The sequence below is a fragment of the Triticum aestivum genome, chromosome 3D (assembly GCF_018294505.1).
Source record: "Triticum aestivum cultivar Chinese Spring chromosome 3D, IWGSC CS RefSeq v2.1, whole genome shotgun sequence".
Taxonomy (NCBI): domain Eukaryota; kingdom Viridiplantae; phylum Streptophyta; class Magnoliopsida; order Poales; family Poaceae; genus Triticum; species Triticum aestivum.
The window spans coordinates 563,985,440-563,992,026 of NC_057802.1; the positions used below are offsets into that span (position 1 = coordinate 563,985,440).

At 46.7% G+C, this 6,587-nt stretch overlaps 1 long non-coding RNA gene across 1 annotated transcript; it reads right to left on the reverse strand.

Moving 5' to 3' along the window:
- Window positions 1-1,639: 1,639 nt before the first annotated feature.
- On the reverse strand, window positions 1,640-5,011 carry LOC123080521 (uncharacterized). The gene is made up of 2 exons (XR_006438459.1): window positions 4,327-5,011; window positions 1,640-1,919 (listed from the first exon to the last, which is right to left on the reverse strand). It is a non-coding gene; the product is annotated as an uncharacterized lncRNA (long non-coding RNA).
- Between the last annotated feature and the right edge of the window lie 1,576 nt (window positions 5,012-6,587).

Genomic DNA, 6,587 nt, shown 5'->3' on the forward strand with positions numbered 1-6,587 from the left:
ACGCTTGGCCTTTTCAGTTCCATGCATGCATAGAGTATGAGATTCGTTAGCTACTCGATAGAATAGGTAGGTAGGGGCCGCGCGGAAGAACATATTCGCGTCGAGGTATCGTACGTGTTCATCCGCAGGTAACGTGGGGCGTGCGTTGGTCGACGTGGGTGCGGTCGCTGCGAGCTTGGATATATACATGCACGCAGCCGTGACATAGCACCGCCGGTGGATCGACTGATTATTCCTCCTGATGTACCGTGTGGCGGCGGCGGATGCCACGCGAGCTGGCGGGCGAACGCGCACTTGATCAGGAGCGAGAGAGATATCCCAGATGCAGATGCTCGCGGCCGTGGCCGAAAGCTGAAGGCTGATGTGTGGCCAACACATGCAGCTTGGCGCATTTCCTCCTTGTGGAAGGAAAGAGGTCGGCCGGATCAACCTGGGCAGGCTCGTGCATCGGCCCTTATTCTCTTTCAGCTTAATCTCTTCCCTGGAACCTACTAAGGAGTAAGGAGTATCGTCATCTGTTCATCTCTTCGAGATTCAAAAAGCGATACGGTCGTGGCCGTCGCAGAGCGAGAGAGCTGCGTGGCCTGGCGCGAGCGAACGGCGCCCAAGACCCAACCGCCCGCCCGCACGATGATGATGATGCGTCGAGATCGATCGAGAGGGAGGGGATCGCGTGCGTGTGCGGCTCGAGTGACCCGGGCGGCGGCCACGGACGCCAACTCCCGCCCGGCCGCGGCCGGTGCACGTACGTCCCTCTCCGTCCGACCGACCCACCGACGGCGACCCGCAGGAAGGGCTCCCGGTGGGGCCGTGGGGCGTGTTACCTGACGCATGGCGCGGCCGCAGCGCGTCGCCGTCGCCCAGGTCCTTTTCCGTTTCCTCGACGTGCAGCGGCTGGCTTGGCTGGCTCGCACGCTTTGCACCGTACGTGCGTCCCGTGCATGATATGCCTGGGAGAGATCTGACCAGACCTTCATGGCCCATGCAGACGGCGACTCTGTTAAATGTACATCAGCTGCGTGATGGCCACGAGCACCTGCTGTCAGGTATGTCACGTTTCTCTCCCAATCATGCACTGTACACTGCTGTATATCACCTGCACTGCAGGCCCCTTTCAGTTACGGGAGTGCTTCAGCCAGCCAGCTGTAGTTTCTGACGCCGCATGTAGATGCAGCGGCACGTTCAAAACCCTGCGCGCGCACTGCTCCTACGCTTCACGCCTGCCTGTATATACCGACACCGGCACCAGAATGGATGCACCCAGGCAGGGCCAAAGGCCCAGCAGCACCTCACGCGATACACCTCATCGACCATGGCAAAGAAAGCGAGCGAGCAGGCAATGGCAACCAGCAGGTATTCATGTCTGTGGGGTACATCCGGCCGCTTCACCGTTCTCGGAATAATTTAATTTTCTGAGGAAGCGCGCGCGGGACGACAAAGCCGACGACCACCGACGGAACGCCGGAACGCCACCGCTTCCCTTCTTCCACGGGGACATCATCATCAGCCCATGGCGCAAATCTCGATCGCTAATGACCAATGGAGCCCGAGCTCCATGCATGGAGCTTCGTTTTAAAATATCATTCTCTACACCTCGAAAAATTTCGATATTTTTAACAAAGATACATACACTTGTATATTATGTATGTGCAAAATTTCATAATTCACGTTTGTCCTAACAAAGAAGACAAGTATGTATTTCCAAAGGACACCGATAACCACCGAACGTTCGGCGTGGAGGCACCCCAGCCCTAACGAATCGCTCGTGCTGGAAGGGTCGCTGGAACGAACAAACTCGTTCTGTAGAAGTACCCCTCCAGCCCGAACGATCCCACATCGCACAACCTTGTCGCTAGCGATTTGGCTCCTCCCCTCCAGCGAACCAGCCCAAAATGGGATGAGCCCAGAAACGTCATTGCCTTCAAGAATTAAAAAAAAATAAAGAATTACAATATTGAAGGCCCAAAACTGCTTCTGTCCTAAAAAAGGAGAACACACGAAAAGGCCTAAAAATGCACTGGATGAAGAAAAACACTGCCTGAAAAAAATCCAGAAACAAAAAGTTGCCATCCTTTAATGAACAAAACTACCATACGATCATGAAAAAAAGGTATATTACAGAAATGATTTGCCATGATGTTCATGCACACTTCATGGCAAATGAGTGTGGAAATTTTGCCAAGATATTATGAAAACACACAAAAAAACAGAAAAAATGGCCATATAAGATAGAACAAAAAGATTTGTACAAAAATTGCCATTGTGCATGTATAGAAAAAATTGGACCCCGATAACCACCGACCATTCGGTCTGGGGACATCCCAAACCGAACCTTTTGTTCGGTAAATCAGCTCCCTCGCGACGAACGTTTTTGTTCGATCGAAAGAGCTCTCCTTCCCAAACGACCTCGCTCCCTCCCCTCCAACGGACCAGCCCAGCCCAGAAACACAATTGCCTTCAAGAATTAAAAACAAATTACAATATTTGTAGGCCCCAAAACTGCCATGTTTTTGTACATATTAATTTGCCATGGCAAGTTTGCCATGTTTCTGAACATATTAAGTTGACATGGCAAGTTTGGCATGTTTTTGAACATCTATAAACTTTGCCATGTTTCTGAAAATCATATCTTGCCATGGTAAATTTGCCATGTTTTCAAATAAAAAGGTGCCACCGCAAATCACATGAATTTTGTCATATAGAGCCTTATATAGTATGAATTTGCTATTGTTTATGAACAAGGACATAGATGAAATTGCCATGAACTTTGCAAGTATCAACTACAACACATCCTGAACCAAGGTATATTTATCCATGGCAAATAAATAGTAAAACTTGCCATGGCAATAAAAGTTCAATATTGCCATAGCGATTTAGGTAAATTTGCCATGTTAATAAAAGTCCAAAAAATAGTAAAACTTGCCATGGCAATAAAAGTTAAATATTGCCATGGGGACTTAGGTGAATTTGCCATGTTAATAAAGGTAAATTTGCCATGGAAAATAAATAGTAAAACTTGCCATGGCAATAAAGTGTTAAAATTGCCATGGGGATGTAGGTAATTTTGCCATGTTAATGAAGGTGAAATAATTAGTAAAACTTGCCATGGCAATATTTGCCATTTTGTGTTGTTTTCGACAATTTAAAGAATTGCCGCGGAAATTTAAAAAATCAAAAGCTGCCATGGCAAGAAAGCAATGAATTCGCCATGATTCGAGAACTAAATTTGCCATGATTCGATAACTATGTTTGCCATCTTACAGGAAGCAAGTTTGGTATGATGCGTAAACTAAATTTTGCCACGATCAATCAATTTTTTTTAATGTTTACATGGCAAAAAGTATAAGATTAGTTGCCATGGTTGAAAATAGTAAATTTGCGCTATGATCCAAAATCGAAAGTTGCCATGGCAAGAAAGCAATGATTTTTCCATGATCCGAGAACTGAATTTACCATCATTTGATAACTATATTTCCCATCTTTCAGGAAAATTTTAAAAAATTGTACAGTGAGACGGCAAATTTAAGAAAAAATGTATCATACAGTACATGTTTAGTTCTGAATCATTCTCTCTAAATGAAAAGCAGCTTTGATTACTCCATATCCCTTTTCAGCTTAATTATCGCTGATGTTGTTCAACGAAGATGACCACAAACTCTAAAAATCCCTTTCCCCACTACAGATTCAGCGCACATAGCCTGATCAATCCAGCCACAAATCATTTATTTTCTTCTCAAAACTCATAGCCTATCACCACCACAACAAAATCTAGGGACACAAAAATACCATTCTGTCTTGGAAGACTAGTATGTATCTCTGTTTTGTTCAGATCACACAAAACAAATGATTCAGTCAGTAGAGTGGCAAAACTTGAAAAATTGTTATAAGAACAAATTTTTAACTTGCCATCATACCAATACTAAATAATGTCTAGCAATTGCCACGACTATAAACCATTTTACTATCATTTTTGTACTTTTTTTGTTTTTTATTGTTGTAATATAGCATAATGTACAAAATCCCATAATTGTTAACTTTACATTTCACTGGCAAACTATGCAAATTTGCCATGGATTTTGATTCAAATTGGTTATATTTCAAAAATGCAAGGCAAACAATTTCTAAATCTTGCCATCTGATATTTGCCATTGAAATATAGGACGTGTTGCCAACATTTTGACATGAACTTGATCGAAAGCCCTTAACTCCACACTCTACCAGAACCAGATGAGCTTCTCACACGCTCAGTGGATGTGCGAACTTGAAATCTCCGTGGTCAAGAGCTATGCACAATTCGTATGAAAACAACTGAGAAACATGGCATACCTCAGGACACCATCTCTTCGTTGACAGCCAGCTCGGGCGCCATAGGTAATAGACATGGGATGGCTAGTCCAGCGAGCCGCCCCGTCCTTGCGCAGTTCAAACTCGTGAACGCCAAGTTGGAGCTCCGTGGTGGCCACCACGAAGTGCGCGGCCACCGCCGACGGAAGCAGTGCCACCACGCAGCGTAGGTCTCCGGCTACATCTCGACACCCGCCGCACCTAAATGCGGCAATCTCCAGCGCAGCTCCTTCGCCGCGCCTCCTCTCCGTCGCCCCCGCCGCACCTAAGCACGGCCATCTCCATCACAGCTCATTCGCCGGGCCTCCTCTCCGCCGCCACCGCTGCAACCGGCGGTTCCTCCCCACGCTAGCGCTCGGGCTCTCCATCCGGGATCCGTCGGAGCACAACCAAGGGGCCTCCTCAGCCTCCTCCCCCATGGCCGCAAGCCGCAACACCTCGAGGACGGCGTAGCCCGCCTTGTCTCCGCCGCGGGACACCCCCGATGTTGGGTACGGTGGAGCTGCTAGACGGCGTTCTTCCAACTCCTCGTCTCCATCGCCCCCTGGCTCCTTTCTGACGTCCCCTGCCTCGTCGCCGGCGCAAGACAGTTCTCCACGAGGCGAGTGTGTGGGATGCGAGTGAGCGGTGGAGAAGGGACTGGGAGAGGATAAGATAGCGACAGGCGTTCGGGACGAGTCGTCGTTCTACCGAACGAAAAAGAACGTGACGTGGCTGATATCCACGCTATAAGATTTGTGCTAGAAATCAAACGGCTCAGGAGGCGGCCAAAACGCCAGAATACGGTGCGTTCAGTACTTATTGATTCCGTTTCCAAATGTGCCGACTTTTCTTTTTGTTGGGCCATAATTTTGTCTTTTTTTGTACAGCATACAAATCATAATATTTTCAAACAGTTTTCTACACGTTCATGCGCGAAAAACTTAAGTTTCTATGGAATTTTATTCAGTTTTTTTGAAACTTTTTAATATAATTTCTTTTTTTGTTGAAAAAACAGGCCCATGAAGCTTGGCCTCCAAAAAACTGCAACTAAGGAAGGAGGGTCACTTGGGGTGGGTTGAGAGCGCGCCACTTGGGGCGCTCTTAGCTGCCGCGTGTCGCGCTCTCGATGCCCCCTCCAGGTTTTGTTTTATTATTATTATTATTTCGCACGCGTTTTGGCTTTTAGATGGGTTTTCGGGTTTTCATTGGTCTTTCTTAGCTTTCGGACAAAAAAATGAAAAAAAAAATGAGTTCGAAAATGCTCCTTTTCTACTACGAGAGGCATGGATTTGCTTCTGCGAAAGGCATGGCCGTGCCTCTAGGAAATGAGAAAAATGACACATTTTTTTTTAAAAACTGCCTTCCGCGAGAGGCACGGCCTTGCCTCTCGAAAACGAAAAAATTGCATTTTCTCTTTATTTTCGCGAGAGGCACGGTTTTGCTTCCGCGACGAGCCTCTCGGAAACGGACAAAGAAACATGGTTTCTTTTTTTCCTTCCGTGAGAGGCACGGTTTTTCTTCCGCGAGAGGCATGGCCGTGCCTTTCGGAAACGGCTTTCGAAAAAGAAAAGAAACGTCCTCCCGGTGTGGTTATTTCGTAAAAAAAAGTTCTTCAAAACATATCAACATAGGATCTAGTTTTGAAGATCTCGATGCGAGGAATCCAATGGTGAAACCGGTTCGAGATTCGAACGCACGACTTAAGAGATAAAACGTTTTGAATAAACGGATCTACGAAAAAAGATAAAACTCCCTGGTTGCGACAAGTGACGCACATGCAGGCGCCATTTGTCGCAGCTTGGGTGACGGTGTCCCAGAATTGGAGGTACTAACCCAGTCGACCTGTAGTTCTCACATGGATGGTGGGCCCTCATTCTCTTCAAGGTGGACTCTGGTAGCTACATGATACATCTCTATCGTATCTGCTTTTCCAAACTCTTTTGCCCTTGTTTTAGACTCTAATTTGCATGATTTGAATGGAACTAACCTGGACTGACGTTGTTTTCAGCAGAATTGCCATGGTGTTATTGTTGTGCAAAAATAAAAGTTCTCGGATTAGCCTGAAAATTTACTCATATATTTCTGGAATATATAAAAAATACTAGCGGAAAAAGATACCAGAGGGGGGCCACCCAGGAGCCACAAGCCCTGGGGGCGCGCCTCCCTGGCTTGTGGGGCCCCTGGAGCTCCGGCAACCCTAAATCCAAACTCCATATATACCTATTCGTGGAGAAAAAAATCAGAGAGAAGTATTCATCGCG